Consider the following 19,704-nt stretch of genomic DNA (forward strand, 5'->3'; position numbering starts at 1 on the left):
TGAGAGGATATTCGATTAGGAAATGTCATCCTAACGCAACATGAGCAAGGTCTCAGGCCGTCTTTATTATCTAAAATCTACGAGCAGGTGAATCCTTGTTTGCTAATTTCATCGGGTGCTATTGTGTGATGGATGCAAGAGGTTTCCCCTTTCCCCTTCCCTTAATATTTTTTTAATGAAAAGAGCAAAATCCTCTAAGAAAAGGTTTTCTGTTTTTCAATCCAGTATTCTGACCATAAAAATATAAACCATGCTGTTAAAAGATGTTAACAACTAAAAACTTAGATGTAATAGTTTGTGGAAAAGAATAAAAAAAGAGTGTATATATGTGTATAACTGAGTCACTTTGTTATATAGCAGAGATTGGTACAACATTGTAAATCAACTATACTTCAATAAAAATATTCTACTTAAATATCTGCCCTCCTGCAAAAAAAAAAAAACCCCTATCAGAATGACCAGCATATCTACTACCTGAATTGTCTGCAATGGAGAGCTCTGCTGAATTATGGACTATTTTAATCAAAGCCCAACCATCTTTTCAAAGTCCAAGAATATAAAGTGATTAGACCTGCTTCTCATTTGATTAAGGACATTTAAGTATGAAGCGGACTGCCGGCTATTCACGTGTCAAGTCACCTTGCTAGGATTTGTGTCAGATATCAATATGAGTTTCTCAGATGAAAAGAGTAGAATCTGCTTTGGATGTCAGTTTGTACTGTGCAATCTGGGTCAAATAAACATACCTTACCCTGAGTTATCATCTATAAGATAAGGATAATAATATTTACTTTAGAGTTATTGTGAGTAGAAAATAGTAAGCGTTAAAGAAAAGTTAGTGACCATCCCTTACTTTTAATTTTCCCTTTGAGCTGATGCTGTTGTTTAAAGATACATCACATTGTCTCAAAGAAAGACAAGAAATATAATGTTAATAAGTGTATCAGTCATGGTCCAGTCAGGAAAATATTATTCAAATAGACGTGAATTTAATACCAAAAAATTGGTTACAAAAATTTTGGCTGGATGGCAGAGTCAAGGCGAGAATGGCGGCACTTTACAGGGTCCAGAAATAATGCATTTACTGCTGTGGTTGCCACCAATGCTGCTGGAGCCCATGGTCATCTGTCATCCCCACTTCTGCCGCCTGCTAGTCCCAGATCCACTGACGCTGCCAGAGGTCATAGTCACCCACAGTCACCTCTATTTTTTGGCCGTGGCTCCTGCTGGAACCAGAAGCAGAAAGACTACCCCCTTGGTTGTCCTTGGAATCCAACTGAAATGCTTCCTACTGGGAAAACTTAATAGAAACCTGTCAGAAAGAGAGTTTGGGGAATACATTTTCTAGGCATCCAGACCCCTCAGTACAGGGGAGAGCCCAAAAGGGAAGGTGAACGGGCTGAGCATGAGCAGACATTATCCAGAAGAATAAATATTCATGTCAGTTACCACTCTAGCACCAGGAAGCAAGCAATAATTCTGGTTCAAAAAGATGGACTGTGTTTATCTCTTCCCCCAAATCCCATGGAAATGCCATAAAAGATATAAAGGAACTGAAAATGAGAAAAGCACCTGTGATGTTTACTTTATGTGTCAACTCAACTGAGCCACAAGGTGCCCAGATATTTAGTTAAACATTATTCTGGGTGTGTCTGTGAGTGTGTTTTGAGGGGAGATTAACATGTGAATTGGTAGACCAAGTAAAGAAGATTGCTTTCCCTGATGTGGGTGGCCCTCATCCAATCCATTGAAGGCCTCAATAGAACAAAAGACTAAGTAAGAGAGAATTCGCTCTCTTTGCCTGTCTCCAAGCTGGGACATTGGTCTTCTCTTGCCATTGGACTTGCACTGAAACTTACACTATTGGTTCTCCTGGTTTCCAGGCCTTTGGACCCAAGCTGGAACTTATATCATTGGTTCTTCTGGGTCTCCAGATTGCTGACTACAGATCTTGGGACTTCTCAGCCTCCAAAATCCTGTGAGCCAATTCCTCATAATAAATAAGTAAATAAATAGACAAGTATGGATATAGATACAGATATGGATGTAGATATCATATTGGTTCTGTTTCTCTAGAGAACCTAGACTAATATAAGATTCATCAGTAGATTAGAAATGTTGGTAAGTTTCTAGAAGAAAGAAAGTAGACAGAATCATGTTGATGAATAAACCCCAACAGAGAATACTGTATTCTGAAGATACACAGGAGTCGGTGATGCTGGGAGGGGCAGCTACCTTCCCTGGGAAGTACCCAGCAGATCCGGATGATGCTGAAGCCAGAAAGGAGGAAGGGTTGTAATCAGGGCAGCTGCTAATGAGAGTCTGTGGAATAGCTTGGGCAAACTGTTCTTCCCCATCTCTTGTATGGAAAAACCAAACCTTGTGCAAGAAAAGTATGGCCCAAATATGAAGTTAAATAAAATTTGACCTGACTTATATGCCAGTTATGGAGAGAAAGAAACTCCATTTGACTTTGAAACATTGAACATTGTCATTCAAGTGAAAAGCTTAATAACATAGGATTATATTTCTTTTTCTGAGCATAATCACACTACTTGGTTCTGGCAGTGCAAACGTATTATTGCAAATACTGCTTATTGGTTTTTAATCAATTTAAAGTAGAAAACATCATTACAGTTATAGAGAAGAATACATGAAATAAATTTTGGCAATGGAAAAGCAAAGGTACAACCTACAAAGGTTGGGAGGGAGAAATGTAGGGAGAGAAGTAGAAGACACTCATGTATTTACTCCACATCTACGACAGTGTAAAGTCAATGGATTCTGTCTAAGGTGATGGGTCAAGAAACATTTATGTATATTGCTTAATAGTTGTAAAGTTAATCCCTAGAAGAAAGGGGAAAAAATTAGTAACAGATTGAGAATGAAAGAGACAGAGATAGGACTAAATTCTTCATTTTTCATATTCAGGAGTATGTAGACAAGGTCTAAAACTGACAAACTAACAAATCAAGTTTCAAACATGTAATTTAGTGTTGTGACTATAACCACAGAAAACAAGATCAGAAAGAGTAAAAATTTGTTGCCTCTTGTGAGTAAGACTATGGTTAGTGGAAGAAGGAGATGTTTTTTACTTTTTCATTTTAATATTTTGGGGCTATTTAATTTTTATTCTACACGCATATTATGATTTTATAATAAATATAGGGGAAATGTTCCTGTCAGTGGAGTCGGTACAGTGAGAGGCAGGCATGCAAGCCTTAGCTCCAGGCTTAGTTATAATGATTTTATGAATGTAAAGTAGCTACAAATGTAAATTGAAGAGAGAGATAAATGCTACTGTCTGATAAAATAGAATCAACAGTATATATGTTACCAGGGGCACCATACCTAAGTAATCATGTGAGCATAAAACCCTTCTTAGAGTCAGCTGTCAAAGCAGCAAAGGGTTTTCAGGCTGGTTTCACCTTTTCTCCTTTTCTCCCCAACTTTTAATTATAACATTTAACTCATAAAGAATTATTGGCAAGACAAACATGAAACTTTCTCAACAGGAAGTACTCCTCAGTTCCTTGTTGAAAAAATTATTGTAAGAAAACAGTAAGTAAATAAAACATATGATGCCTGACAAGGTTATATGGTTAAGAAGTCACTTTGGTTTTACACTGGTGTCACTTTTCTCACTTCTGGTTGAGTGTACACAATTTGGGGGAGTTCCCTTATATTCTGTATGAGTCTCCATAAAAAAAAGGTCTTTGGGGCTTCCCTGGTGGCACAGTGGTTGAAAGTCCGCCTGCCAATGCAGAGGATACGGTTTCGTGCCCCAAAGGATCCCATATGCCGTGGAGCGGCTAGGCCCGTGAGCCATGGCCACTGAGCCTGCGCATCTGGAGCCTGTGCTCCGCAATGGGAGAGGCCACACACAACAGTGTGAGGCCCGCGTACCACACACACACACACAAAAGTCTTTGAAATGAAGTTCCAACTTCCCCTGCATTATGAGAAGTTAAGTCTCAGTGCACACTGAAGATTCTGCCATTTGGACCATGCCTCTGTCGCTCCCTAGAAACTTATACTAGTAGCTCACGTTCCTAAAGCAAAATAGCGACAGTTGGCATCCACTTCTTAAATAATCCATAGAAAAGTGTGAGCAATTTCCTTTGGTCCAGAATTGCCATGAGGCCCACAGGTCAGGGTCAGAATATTTGGGCTAAAATAACAAGTTAATATATCTTTTTGGACCATCTTCCTATTCCCATTGCCTTCACTACCTTTAGTTAAATCTTAGCAAGTTTTTGACAATTTAGTTTGTCTAGATTGCTCACAATCCTCATTTGCAAAAATATTCCCAGTCTTTTCTTTAAAATAAATGCCCATGGGCCTCCCTGGTGGCGCAGTGGTTGAGAGTCCGCCTGCCGATGCAGGGGATACGGGTTCGTGCCCCGGTCTGGGAGGATCCCATATGCCGCGGAGCGGCTGGGCCCGTGAGCCATGGCCGCTGGGCCTGCGCGTCCGGAGCCTGTGCTCCGCAGCGGGAGAGGCCACAACAGTGAGAGGCCCGCATACCACAAAAAAAGAAAAAAATAAAAAATAAAATAAAATAAAATAAAATAAAATAAATGCCCATGATCTCCAAACAATCTCACCAAGTTACATCTCACTGGATGCATAAGGACCTTAGTGTGTAGCTTTCCAGATAAGACTCAGAGCCCAGAGCGCCTATTTCGAGTGGGTCCTACTTGTCTCAAGTACTCACACAAGTTTCCAACCACATCAAGAAAACTAACATGGTCAGAAAATCCTTGGAAATTCATATATCTTTTTGAAAAATAAAGTCTCTCTGTTTAAAAATGAAACAAGCCAAAACAGCCTATGCTAACCCATAAGCAAAATAATTTCAGTGCCTGTGCGTGGAGAATTTCCAACTTCTGAACTACTTGCTCTTCCCACATGGTCAAGATTAATGTCATTCCATTCTGACTGGCTCTTCCTGTCCCCATGGGTGGAAGTAGGTTTGGAAACATGTTGGATGGAGAAATTTCCCAGTGTATCACAGTTACCAAACCAGCTGTGCAAGGTCATTTTTACACAGATACAGCTGAAATCTTACAGATTTCTGACAGGCTTAATTATTGGACCTATCTTGTGAGCTCTGGGAGCTGGGCCAGACTATGGAAAATATGGGAAGTTTTCTGGACAGTGGATAAGGATGCTCTTGTGTATCATAAAGAACTCTGGTCTGGGACTTAACAGTTCCAACTCCACATCAGCACAAATACAGACCCCAGGCCTTTGTTGTTTATCAGAACATACACAGCAATAACAATTAACCACAATGTTTAGAGAATTGGGTGTTTGGGTTTCCATTTAATTTAACTTTCTGGTTGACTTGGGATTAAACAAACACTTTTTCTACTCAAGCCTTTGGAAAGGGGAAGGAAAGAAATAAACTTTATTGACTACTGTGGCAAATATAATGCTAACTCTTAAAAAGTCTGTTATGTGTCTTCACTATAAGCCTATGAAGTATGTTTTTTTTTGCGGTACGCGGGCCTCTCACTGTTGTGGCCTTTCCCGTTGCGGAGCACAGGCTGCGGACGCGCAGGATCAGGCCATGGCTCACGGGCCCAGCCACTCCGCGGCATGTGGGATCTTCCCGGACCGGGGCACGAACCTGTGTCCCCTGCATCGGCAGGCGGACTTTCAACCACTGCGCCACCAGGGAAGCCCGAAGTATGTATTATTTAAAAAAAAAAACAAACTCATTTGAGGAAAAAGTCTTAGAAAGGTTAAGTAAGTTGCTCAAATCACAAAGCTAGTGTTCAGAAATATAAAGTTAAAACCTACGTTGGTCTGCTTCCAAAAGACCATATCTGCCTAGTATTTTAACAAGTTGAAATTCTATTTCTTTGTATGTGTAGATTTAAAATAATTAGCATATTTTGATATTTCTTAAATCAATATTTTTGTCATCTATTAAATGGTAATCTCTCAGCTTACTATTAAAGATAGAAAAGTGAATTCTAGGTAGTAATGCCTTCAAGAAACTTTCAGCAGAATAGGCATTACTTAGTAATAAATATTTAGAATACAGAGTGTTTATTTCTGTGAAATAGTCGTTTTCACAGTATTATGGGGACAAGATAGCAGGAGCTACCACTAATAGCTAGGGGTGGGAGAATGGCATCAAAAAACTTCAGAGGGAAGGCAATTTGAGTTTATTGGTAAGAAAGGTATGCCAGGTGGGAAACAGCACATGAAATGGTAAAGAGCCATAAAAGGACATACTTGAGGCTCTGCAAGTGGCTTAGCACACTTAGAAGAACGGGGACACATGGGACACTGATGAAAAGTGAGACTGAAAAGGTAAGCGTGGAGTCACAGCACACGTGCAGTAGTATGTGGTCTGAGTTGTACTGCGTGGGTGATAGAAACTAAAAGTGGAAAGACATCACATTTCCATTTTAAATGATGTCTTCAAAATGGAGGGAGAGCATTTAAAGTAACTTAGGAGACTCCAAAAACTTGGTGAAGGATCACCAATTGAAGAGAGGGGGAGGTTTCCAGTTTAAAAGAGGACTCTGCACAGCTCCATAGTCATCTGCAGGAGCCCAGGTGCCTCTGGGAAGTGCTACAGGTACAGAAGACAGATGATACGGGATGGAATTTCACTGCCTCTCAGGCATAGTCGAAAAGTTAAATTTTAAAAATCTGTTATTGAATTAGGGACTTAATATTTGCTCTTCTAATAAAAGAGGAGAATGGAAATACTGTTTGAGTGTTTTGTTAATAAATGTTTTAGTGCACATTTCAAAAGATCATTTGCTGGTATTTCTCTTGATGCTGTCATCCAAACCCCCCACAAGAGTGGATCCTACTCTTTATCTGCAAAGGGACCCTACAAGGAGGAGGGTGGCCATACCAGGGGGTCTGGGGAGAAGTCTAAAAAAGCTTGCCACAAGTTTTGTATTTCTTTGAAGTCATTTTCATTTAAGTCATGTGCATCATATATTCTGCTCTATAATATATTCATTTTGAAAAATTTAAAATACTATTGTAAATTTTGTCACTTTTCTCCAAAATTCTTGAATAAATTCGAAATGCCAAGAAAACATACTATATTTACGAGGTAAATCCCTGTTTCTTGTCTGGTATAACCCCACTGTACTTGGAGACTCTGGTACTGTCTTATTTTATTAGCCAAAGGCAGGCAGCCCATTAATTTAGGTTTTCATTTCTTATGTTGATAGGAAGTAAGTACTGTTTCCTAAACTTTATTCACAACAATCATACTAGTTGTTAAAAAGAAAGTCAGATTCCCAGGATTTATCCATGGAGAATATTTTAATTTAATGTGTCCATGGGACTAAGATTTTAAAAAAAATGAACATAAGTAATTCTGTTGGTGTTCTGCAGTCCCCACACTGAGATACTCAGTTTCAGTGAAACTCTAAACTGTGGACAACACCACATGGGCCACTGTTCCTATTATCTTCCACTGCGTGGTCTAGCACACTAAGCCTGCAGCTGCCTAGGTCCCATACCCCTGCAACATGAGGTACAACACAAATGGACCCCCAGGTAAAGGAGCCAGAATTTTCACATCCTCTGGGTTATAGGTATTAATGCACTCAGACTTAGAGCTACTTGACAGTGGAACTGTAGTATATTATGAAAGCAAATTGCACTGTATGAAAGAATATTTTAAAGCATATAAAAGTATATTATAAGTATATTATAAAATAGTGCTGAACCTATGGTCAACTAATCTATGACAAAGGAGGCAAGGATATACAATGGAGAAAAGACAGTCTCTTCAATAAGTGGTGCTGGGAAAACTGGACAGCTACATGGAAAAGAATGAAATTAGAACACGCCCTAACACCATACACAAAAATAAACTCAAAATGGATTAGAGACCTAAATGTAAGACAGGACACTATAAAACTCTTAAAGGAAAACATAGGCAGAACACTGTTTGACATAAATCACAGCAAGATCTTTTTTGATCCACCTCCTAGAGTAGTGGAAATAAAAACAAAAATAAACAAATGGGACTTAATGAAACTTAAAAGCTTTTGCACGGCAAAGGAAACCATAAACAAGACAAAAAGACAACCGTCAGAATGGGAGAAAATATGTGCAAACGAATCAATGGATAAAGGATTAATCTCCAAAATATATAAACAGCTCATGCAGCTCAGTATTAAAGAAACAAACAACCCAATCCAAAAATGGGCAGAAGACCTAAATAGACATTTATCCAAAGAAGACATACAGATGGCCAAGAAGCACATGAAAAGCTGCTCAACACCACTAATCATTAGAGAAATGCAAATCAAAACTACAATGAGTTATCACCTCACACCAGTTAGAATGGGCATTATCAGAAAATCTACAAACAACAAATGCTGGAGAGGGTGTGGAGAAAAGGGAACCCTCTTGCACTGTTGGTGAGAATGTAAATTGATACAGCCACTATGGAGAACAGTATGGAGGTTCCTTAAAAACTAAAAATAGAATTATCATATGATCCAGCAATCCCACTACTGGGCATATACCCAGAGAAAACCATAATTCAAAAAGACACATGTACTCCAATGTTCATTGCAGCACTATTTACAATAGCCAGGTCATGGAAGCAACCTAAATGCCCATTGACAGACGAATGGATAAAGAACATGTGGTACATATATACAATGGAATATTACTCAGCCATATAAAGGAACAAAACTGAGTCATTTGTTGAGATGTGGATGGATCTAGAGACTGTCATACAGAGTGAAGTAAGTCAGAAAGAAAAAAACAAATATTGTATATTAACGCATGTATGTGGAACCTAGAAAAATGGTACAGATGAAACTGTTTGCAGGGCAGAAGTTGAGACGCAGATATAGAGAACAAACGTATGGACACCAAGGGGGGAAAGCGGCGGGGGAGTGGGGATGGTGGTGTGCTGAATTGGGCGATTGGGATTGACATGTATACACTGATGTGTATAAAGTTGATGACTAGTAAGAACTTGCTGTATAAAAAGATAAATAAAATAAAATACAAAATTTCAAAAAAAACCCCAAAACACTAAATAAAAAAATAAATAAATCAAATAAAATAGTGCTGAAGTAAAAAAAAAGGCAAAGACAATAAAAAAAGAAAGCCAATCTAAAACAAGTGGTTATAGGGAGCCTTCCAAAATCTGTTAAGCTGAGCCTTCCACGATCATTTCAATGACGTCAGGATTGCGGAGGGAACTAAGTTATTAAACGCCCACTCTCTATCAGTTAGAGCTAGTAATGAGATATGAATACTTTCCCATTTTTTCCAAAGAGAAGACAAAGGCTTATTGAGGTAAATTAAATAGTAAAGTTAAACGAAAGCGTACTGGAACCCGTCCAAACTTATTCTTAGGCTCTCTCTGGAAGCACTGATACCTGTTTGTAATGCAGAACTTGGCAACATTTATTTCCTTTGGGGCTGTCCGTTCACATCACTTTGCCACAGCATGGAACTCTAAAGAAAGTCGCCTCACCAACAGAGGACAAAGGTGAGATGACAGATAACCTGAGGGAAGTTGTTTGTCACTGGAGATGCCAGCAAGGCCTCAGAAAAGAGGAACGTGAGGCCACTCTCCCAGCTGGCTCACATGACCTGAACTAGCACGGGCCCCGCCCTGCACCACCTAACCCCCACTCCCAGTGTCATCCCTTTGCTCTAAGAGCCAGAGGTGCAAACGCATCACTTCAGCCCACATGTGCCAGGGAAGTGTCTCCGGTTCTAGGGGAAGATCAATGGCTGATGAGTTATCAGGACCCCAGACAGCTTTCAAAATGGAACAAAAGAATCAAGGAAGCATGTATTTCCATTCCAGATTCTTAATCCCATTACAATGAGCTGAAATGAAACTGGAAGAAAAGACCTAAATATCTCCTTGTCTACAGCAACAAACAAACTTGGACATGGAAGGTCTTCAAGAGAGCATTTAACCCAGTGCCTTCATGGCATTCTGGGCATTGTGTTAAGTCCCACGGAGAGAAAAATCCCAAGACCTAGCAGGCAGAGGGTGCATCTTCTAAAGAATTTGAAATTTCACTTGTTTTATTCTGAGCAAACTTCTCAGCCCCAAAGGGCTTTAGTAAAATGACAAGTTGGGGCCTGCCAAGGTAATGCCTAATTGGTCACACCCAAATGCCTTCGCTTCCTACCTTGGAAGTGAAATCTTGCTGTTACATGACTGAGAAGCCTTGCAGCTCAGGGACACACCTGGGATCCAAGTCATGCAAGCCATGTGCTCTTCTAGTAAAACTGACACACAGAGCTGCAGTGCTCACAGGTTTCTTTCTCAGGACCTCTTGCTGCTGGCAGGGCAATCTTCGATGTTAAAGTCACATCCATTTCTTTTACCCCAGAGAAGAGATGTGGTGGCTATCCTTTAAGTGGCTGGTCTCAGTCTCCTCATTTTATAGAGCCAACTGTCTGTCATTTGGGCAGTAAAAGTCTTCAGGGAAACGGGGAACTGGCTCTTTCACACTAGCATTTTATGGTACTTCAAAATCAATTACAGATTGAACCCCAAAGTACAGTTTTCTCTGTTTCTGATATGCTTTGCTGGATTCTGCTGAGATAAGTGGAAATATTTCAGTCCTGGAATGTCAGAGGAGTGAAGAAAAATGAAAACTACCTGTCATTCACTCCAACATAAGGAGAACCTTTCAGTAACTGCAATGAGGTTTCACGCACCTCTAATCCCAGGGATCTTTAGAGACTCCGCAGCAGTTTGATACATATGGAGAACAGGAGCTCCAGGTTCTAGTTCTAGCAACATGACCGTGGACAAGCCAGGGTCCACCTTTATGAAATAAAAATGAGGAATTAGCTACCTCAAATGTATTTTTTGATAAATTTTCCAAGATTCTAGTGAAGCATTGTGTGTTGGAAAAAAAAAAAAAGTGGATCAAGAACAGGGAGCAAGGGCTTCCTTGGTGGCACAGTGGTTGAGAGTCCACCTGCCGATGCGGGGGACACAGGTTCCTGCCCCGGTCTGGGAAGATCCCACATGCCGCGGAGCGGCTAGGCCCGTGAGCCACAACTACTGAGCCTGCGTGTCTGGAGCCTGTGCTCCGCAACGGGAGAGGTCACAACAGTGAGAGGCCCATGTACCGCAAAAACAAAAACAAAAACAAAAAAAAACAGGGAGCAAATAATAATATCTTTTATGCAAGCACAATGCTACATTGAAACCTCTCAATAGCTGTATGAAGCAGGTTTGAGTGTCCCCTTTTTATAGATGAAAAAAGAGACTTGGAAAGATTGAGGAGGTGGCCCATGGTCACATTTAATCAGTAGCAGAGCAAAGATTCAAACCCACGTCTGTCTCCTTCCTAAGTCCACTACACTTCACGGCCTTCCACGGGGCTCACAAAAAGGTTGTGAGGCTGTGTGCATTACTTTCCTTCTTTGGACCTTAAACCTCTTTTACACTCTACCCTGAAGGGACCTAATAGGGTGTTCCTCAAGCATATCAAGTGTGGGGAGGTCCGTGAGGAAGCCAGGGAGAAAGGTTCAGCCCTCACTTCCCCCATTCTCTTCCTTTACTTCCAGAACAGTTCAACTTTAGATATTTATATATTGATCCTCTTAATGAGATTTTTTTTTTAATGGTACCACTGCTTGAAAAAAGAAGGATGGAAGGAGGGGAGAAAGGAAGCAACAAAGAAGGAAAGAAGAAGGAATAAAAGAAACTGAAAACTACTGAGTGACGTTTTTAATTTCACCTCTTAGGATTTTTAGAGCTTGAGCACTCAAAGTGGCAAATCTAGAAGAGATTTCACATTTGAAAATTGTTTTATAAACTGCTTCATGAGCCAGGTTGCACTCCGAAACTTTTATGCTGCAGTAACAAAAATTCCCAAATCTCCAAGCTTACTGCACCTAATGTTTACTTCTCACTCATATTACTAGTCATACACAGATTGACAATGGTTATGCTCCATGATGCCTTTAAAGACCCAAAAATGAAGGAGAGGGGCTTCCCTGGTGGCGCAGTGGTTGAGAGTCCGCCTGCAGATGCAGGGGACACGGGTTCGTGTCCCGGTCCAGGAGGATCCCACGTGCTACGGAGCGGCTGGGCCCGTGAGCCATGACCGCTGAGCCTGCGCGTCCGGAGCCTGTGCTCCGCAACGGGAGGGGCCACAACAGTGAGAGGCCCACGTACCGCAAAAAAAAGAAACAAAAAAAAATGAAGGAGAAGCTCCTATCCAGGACATACAGTTTGGTGCCCGAGAAAAAGGACCAATGGTAGACCCATGAGATAACACTTCAAGCTTCTGTGCAGCAGTGAATTATGTTGATCATAAATAACGATTCATTTTGTTGACTTAAATCACATAGCCAAGGCTGACAGCCAGACATGGAGAGAAATTATCTTCTTACGTGGAGTGGCAGCCAATAACGAGGAACAATATAATTTTTCTTACAGGACTTAAGTTACATGACTTACTCTACCCTTTACTCACAAATTTTTGTTTCTGTCCCTTCCTTGAATAAAATATACTCTCCCTCACTCCAAGAAAGAGACTATAATGTCCACTCCAATCCAATCATAGCAACAGGCTCATTGTCTGAAATTTTATGATAGTATCTATATCAGGGCAAGGTGGGGATCCTTTTGATCCAGAGACTATGCAGTTAAAACAAGTACCCTGCATCCCCTGTGACACATACATGACAGTTGAATAAGGGATGAGATAACCACAAAAAATAGCCCCATTAAGAAAGGGGAAGATGAGAGACACACAGCAGTCACTGGACTATAGCAATTCTGAAATATTGCTGGTCAGACTTTGCAAGTGTCATCTTCCTGGGCACAGGGAATGTTCCTTGATTAAGCCTTGGGTCTGCTCCCTGGGAGGAGCTGCCTAGACCATTTGCTCCATGGGGTCTTGGCTCCACTCTCTGAAAGGGTCATCCTTTCTCAGATGATTCTGGTCCACATATGAAGACAGTGTTGGAAATGTGCCTTTTGTGGGGCTGCGTAACTTTCTCAACCGGCTTCCTTCTGTAGAAGGTTGGGACAGCAAATCTGGTTTTAACTTCACAGTCTATTATAATCCAGGTTGGTGGCTCTTTCCGTAGAACAATTCCCCCTAAAACTTAATTGGCTGTTTATCTGCTTGATTTCAGACAGTACCATGTACAAACAGCCACACCTACCACTCTTTTGGAGTCATACCTTTCTCATAAGACTTAAATACAGCAAATGACTAGGGACAATGATGCAATGTTCCATGCAGAATAAAAAAGAAAGGTCCAGGCAGTGACATGGAAGATAAAGGCTCTGCAGTCTTTTTGCAGGTCCACAGGAAATTTAGAATAATTATGAAAGCCTGTATATGTACAGAGTCAAATTTAGATTCCTCAACACTAGACTGCTTCTTCTTAGGGTGTGTGCCAGTCTGTGGCCCTTTCTCTGATACCTGACATTGCTCCACTGCCCTGCCTTTGCCCCCTTTTCAGAGTTTACTTCAAGTGCCCTTAATGAGAGGGTGTCTGGCTAAGACTATCTCCCCTACTCCAAGTTTAGTGGGTCAGGGTTATACACCTGAACGGAGGAACTAATCACATTTCTTTCTGAGAATTTGGTTTAGGACTCAGAGACTCTAGCTAATCTCTGCTGGAGGTTTGAGCAAGGAGGCCATCACTCGGGCTCTGTTATCCTGGGCACAGAGAAGCTGATAGTCTGGAAAGAGACAGAGATAGAGAGACAGAGAGAGAAAAACAGAGGCAGTAATGAAACATACACACTATTGCAATCAGAGAAATCTGTCTGCCCTTGGGAACTATGACACTTTCCTTTTCAGAAAGTTCTTCTTTGCCTGAGATATTTTAAGTGAGTTTCTATAGTTTGCAACCAGATAATCATTCAGACCACCCATTAAACTTAACTTCAATTTCCTTCAAAAAATCCATCCTGAATTTCTATGAACACGTTTCTCAGAAAGAATTCCCAAAGAATAGCAAGATAAATACAACACAATTACAAGACTTAGGGTGTTTAAAAGCTTTTAAGAGAGATAAGTACATCAATACCCACAATGAAGATAACAATAGAATAAAATATCATGGCAATTTAATAGAAATCATGGTCACATTTGATTAGAAGAATCAAAATTTTTTACAGAAAAGGTGTCAATTGAGATACAGTTATAGGATAGACAAGATTTGAGAGGCAGAGATGACAGAAAGCTTCAGCTGGAGTAAATGGCATAAGTAAAGGCCTGGACTAAGGAAATTTGGTGAGGTATTACTTGCCTGGCGCATAGGAAACGTATTGGGAAGAGGAGGCAAATACATGGAAAGGTAGTTTGGGATGTTGTTACAAAGTACATACAAATATTTATCAACTTAATTAGGTAGATAATAGAATACCACAGAAGGAAATGATGCAATCACTTGGAGATGTGGTCCAGCAGCAATGTGTATGGTAGGTTTGCATGGGAAAGAAACTGTAAAGAGAAAAATTAATAATCTATTAAAAGAAGTCCTAATGTCTTGAATCAGACAGTCTCAGTGTTAGCAGAAAGGAAGTGTATATAACTGGAAAGAGTGCAGTTAGAAGCTGGAGGGCCACACATCTGACTGGATATGAACACAGAGAGAAGAGGGCTTTGAAGAAGGAAAAGCTTTCAATTCCATCAAAGGAAATAAGGACAAGAATGAGATGTTGAAGGGAAAAGGCATTTGGACTTGATCAATTAAATATGCCAGGACATCCGGGTTGAGATAGATACCTGGTAGGCCATAGAATATCATGAAATCCTAGAATTTTCACCTGAGAGAATGCTGAGAAATCATTCTGTAAAATCCCTCATTTTCTAGGCAAGAAGACTGAGGTCTAGAGTAATTCTTAGCGCCTTGCCTCAAAGGACAAAGCATATAATCTAGGAAATCTGTTGATAGAGATGTAAGGAGTGAAAATTCAAGGTTGATAGGTCAAACAAATGTCCAGACTCAGCAAGAAGAGCAAATGAGGTTATATGACAACTCTCCATTTGCCAGTCAGTGTGGGAAGTGTGTAAATGCTGGTCATTGGCAACATGGCACGCCTGCTGTGTGCTAAGTACCCCCCTAAATTCTGTGCAATGCTTCAAAAGACATGAACAATACAGACACCATGTGCCTGGGGAAGCGTGGGGCTCTAATTGGGAGGGCAGGCCAACTCTGAGAGAACAGGCCTCACTGAGGGGTTCCAACCCAGTGTGCAAACAGAGAGACCTGAAGCTCTTGGGATTAATCAAGGAAGAATCACAAGTGTTTCTAATCCAAAACACAGACAAAAGGAGAGAATTTATTATGTCTTAATAACAAAACCAAGATTTATAATCTTGTAAATTCTACCAAGGATCTTATTGTCAGAAGTTGGAACTGACTTGCTTTCTTCATTCAGGATGGTTAGATTCTGTTTACTGAATTTACATTCAGGAAAGTTGGTGGTATTAAATATGCTCTGGGAATACCTAAAATTTTCAAATTAAAAAGCAGGAATCAGTACAATAAATATCATACATTATCTGTGATCTTTAGGTTTTAGGGGCTGGTAAACTATTTTAATAAGGAATTGTATTTTCAAGGCAGAAATAGAAAAAGGAGCATTAATTATAATTAAATTTTATTCATATCTATGCATACGTTATTTTAAAAGAAATTTTAAATTTATTCCTTTGGGAGATTTGGGTCTGACATATGATTGGTTGAAATGTATTTATTTTTGAAAAGTCTTAAATTACAAATGAAAACTATTTTGAGTAATGCAGTAGTAGCAGCATCCTTGGAAGATCTGGGACAATTCCAAGAATAACATTCAACGTTTCCCTCTAGACTCCTCTGACCCTCATCATATTCTAAAGGACTAAAGAAGATGAGAGATAGATTTAAAAAAAAAAAAATCTCAGCAGTGGCCATGTAGGCAGTCTTCCTGCCTGTTGGTGATTATTTGGACCTATTTATATGCAAACGAAGAAGGGCCCTGTCCACTTTAATTTGGAAATCTTGCTTTGACAGCTGGGATTTTGCCTTATCAGGCAGTAAGTTCTCATTCCCAAGATTTCAGCTACGAGAAGGAACTTGCCTTATCCCTCAAAGGTTCACATCGGAAGGCACGAGGGAAAACGTCTCATGCAGCATCACCGCTGTTAGGCAGCGTGTGGGAAGCCAAGTTTTCTCTCAGGGACAAAGCTTTTCAAGGCGCCCACATTTTTAAGAGACACACAGATGGTGCTACTTAAGACCTGAATAGGGCATTCTTTGCATTCCACAATGCATTTCTTTCAGAAGCAGCGTTTCCAATCCTGCAGGTTATCAGAATGTCAAAAATGTTTAGGCCAGAAACACCTACATAAACTCTTACACAAAAGGAAAAACACACAGAGCACAGTTTTTTGATCAAATACATTTTAAGGCAATTTCCTTTTTTTCTGATACTAATGACATTTTCTGAATGGGGAAAAAAAGCCATCTGACAAAGGTTAGTGTCAAAATGTCAAGGTAGGCCTGCCCAACAGAGGATCTCCACTGTGAAACATCATTATTGTCTTGCAGAAAGATTTGTGGCTGCTAGAGAATAACGTGCAACATCTCCAAGGTCATCTGGGGGAAAAGCTAAGAGAATGATTTTTTTTCTACCAGCAAGAAAGAAATCACATTGACATATGCCCAAAAAACAGTCAATTCAGTTTACAGAGAGGTAACAAAGAATGTGGTGGTTGGATTTTGGCTGTAGAACACAGATGCTGTTCTCCTTCCACTCAGCATATTAATGAGTGGCTCACAAATTTGACAACATTAATAAAATAAAAACATGTTTTTAAAATACGTTGTATTATAAGTTTAAAAAAATGGTTTTGAAGCCAGTAAATTGCAATTTAAATTCTAGCTTGGACATATACCTGATAATAGGATGTTGAGGAATTTACATCTGTGAACATCAGATCCTTTATTGAAGTATTAATATCTACTGGGGCTGTCAAACAAACAACACACACCAAATTCAGGAAGTGGGCCAGAAGTTGATTTAATGGAAAGAAGGTAGCTAAAAGAATCAGCTGAGGGTCTGGAGTCCCATGTTTGGGAACCAAAAGAAAGCAAGGGAGACTGGGTGTGTGAGGACACACACCAAGCCAAGGGGATTGCCTGGTTAGAGCCCTGTCTGGGCTAGACCCTTGAGCACCGGTCGCTAGATGCTGCCACTGCAGTAACCGTCCACCTGTCCCTGCTTGTTTGGTGTAGAAGCCAAATTCCTGCCAGAGGCCTCTGATTGATCACACTTTAGATCACACACCTTAGGCCAGCTTCTGGAGTTCTGGGAGAAGAAACATCTGATTTTCCCGGCTACCTCCGGGAGAGGTCTAGCCTAGCCTTCCAACAAGAATCATACAAAGAGGATTTCTGAAACACAAACACAAAACATCCTTTTTGTAGAACTGTTTAAACAAAATAATAAGATTCATCTAAATATCGTATTATGTTGCTCAGCCCAATCTGTTTTAATAGGAAGGGAAGAAAAAAGTATTGATAGAGTTCTGGCTATGTTGTCAAGAACGATTATGCTTAGAAGCCCAGTTGAAGGGAATGATATCTACATATACCGTTATACATAATTTATGTATACACATACACACAAACACAAATTGAAAGAGAGAGAGAAGCTGAGGTTTAACAAAGTTAAGCAACTGGCCCATGATTAAAAGAAGTGAAAACTGGGGAATTCCCTGGTGGTCCAGTGGTTAGGACTCTGCGCTTCCACTGCAGGGGGCATGGGTTTGATCCCCGGTTGGGGAACTGAGATCTCACATGCTGTGCAGCATAGCCAAAAAAAAAAAAAAAAAAAACTTAAAAAAAAAAGTGAAAACTGAGAAGTCAAATCTATTAGGACCCTTCACCAACACTCTGCAGGTCAGTAACAACACAGTACTTGGCACACTGTTTGCTAGAAGAATTCATTATTGGATTATGATCAGATGACTTTGTTCATTTGTATCACTTGATATTTAAGTAGCAGTTAATTCTAAGACATCAGGAAAATTGTACAAATGAAACATCTGGAGTTTTTCTCTTCCAGCTGAGTGGTGTGAAACACGGTGGCTGCCAGCAACTTATATTCACTGACCACCTACTCTGTGTCCCAAATCATAACTGAATGCTCTGAGCAACAGAATGAGATCTTAAGGCACTTTCTAAACCCAAAACGGTAAATTACAAACCCAACTCTTTTACAACTTAGCTGTGAAAATAAACCATAACCACCAGAAAAGCCAAATGAAAGTGCAAGAGTGGAAAATAAATTATCAAATAAAATGAGAATGTAGAGAATTCCACATGAGACAGACAGCAAGTTCTGTGAGGTTCCAGGAAGGTGAGACCTCTGTGGGTGGCATGCATGGGAAAGGACTTACAAAGGAAGTAAAACTGGAACTGGGGTTTGAAGGAAGGATGGAATGTGGGTGAGTCTGTAGAAGACTGGGAGAACATTTCAGCTGGAGTGACACTGTGACCGAAAGCGGGGAGCCAGAGATCCATGCAGCTGTTCAAAGCACCTTGAGTAGCACTGGGCTGGCTTGAGTGAAGGGCTGAGGACAGTCTTGAGCAGCAACTGCATAATCCAAAACCAGGGAGAGATGACAGGCCTTGGAATGTGTGGCATTTTCATGACTGTCAGGGTTGATGGCCCAGGCAAGCCCAGGTTTCTGTGAGCATGAGAACTGGGACAGCATGGCAGGCACACCCAGGCCTTCCACCTGAAAAACTGATCTTCAAATGTGAAAGTGCATCCCAGCTGCTGGAAGGCTGCCATCAGGGCTGGATCACCCAGACCTGTGACAGACACGCAGTCAGCCTCCTGATCACATGCAGCTGCAGGAGCCTGGCATGTCACTGAGGGCAGGATGTGCACTTGTCACAAGCATAAGTAGTAGAGGTAAAAATGGAAAGAGAGTTACGTGGAAAGATACTCCATCTGGGAGGGCAGGCCAAGGATGGTATAATAACCTGTAAGTGGATCAAGGGGTGTCATGAAGACTTGGAGGAAGAACCATATTCCAAGTAGGTGGGGGGCGGCTGAGCTGGAGGGGAAAAGCAGGGATGCACAAAACACCTCGTGGGAGCAGAGGCCCACCTGGACGAAGCCTGATTATTCACTTTAGAAATAAATTCTCCTGAGCATTTAACAGAAGGTCCATTTCAAAGTTTAACCTTACAAAAAGACTCTGCCGTTTGCAATTTTTTTCATTTTTAATTATTCTTTAATTTATACCAACAACATATTTGATTAAATTTTCCCATTAACATTAAACTAATATATTGTTACACACATAGCTTCTACATGTGTATACAATTATAAAAATCTCTTTAGTGGTAACATTTTTGCTTAAAATTTTGAATATGCATCTATTACATGTGTGAACAAATAGCACTTACATACATGCAATTGTAAAAATCTAATGAATTAAGAACAATGTAATGTCATTTGCGATTAGAAGGAAAAAACACAATACCCTTTATTTGCATAAACTAGTTAGAGTGAATGTTGTTCTGAACTGCTGAAGTTGGGGAACTTTCCATTCTTGCATTGGTCGAACAAGACAATACTTCTCCATATTTTAATAGATTTCTCACATACAGACAGTGTTGCTTTTAAAACAAAGTCTTTTGGGGGAGAAAAAAAGAATGTAATAAGAATGTAAATAAGGAGGG

The sequence above is a fragment of the Mesoplodon bidens genome (assembly GCF_964165515.1).
Source record: "Mesoplodon bidens genome assembly, chromosome: 8".
Classification (NCBI taxonomy): domain Eukaryota; kingdom Metazoa; phylum Chordata; class Mammalia; order Artiodactyla; family Ziphiidae; genus Mesoplodon; species Mesoplodon bidens.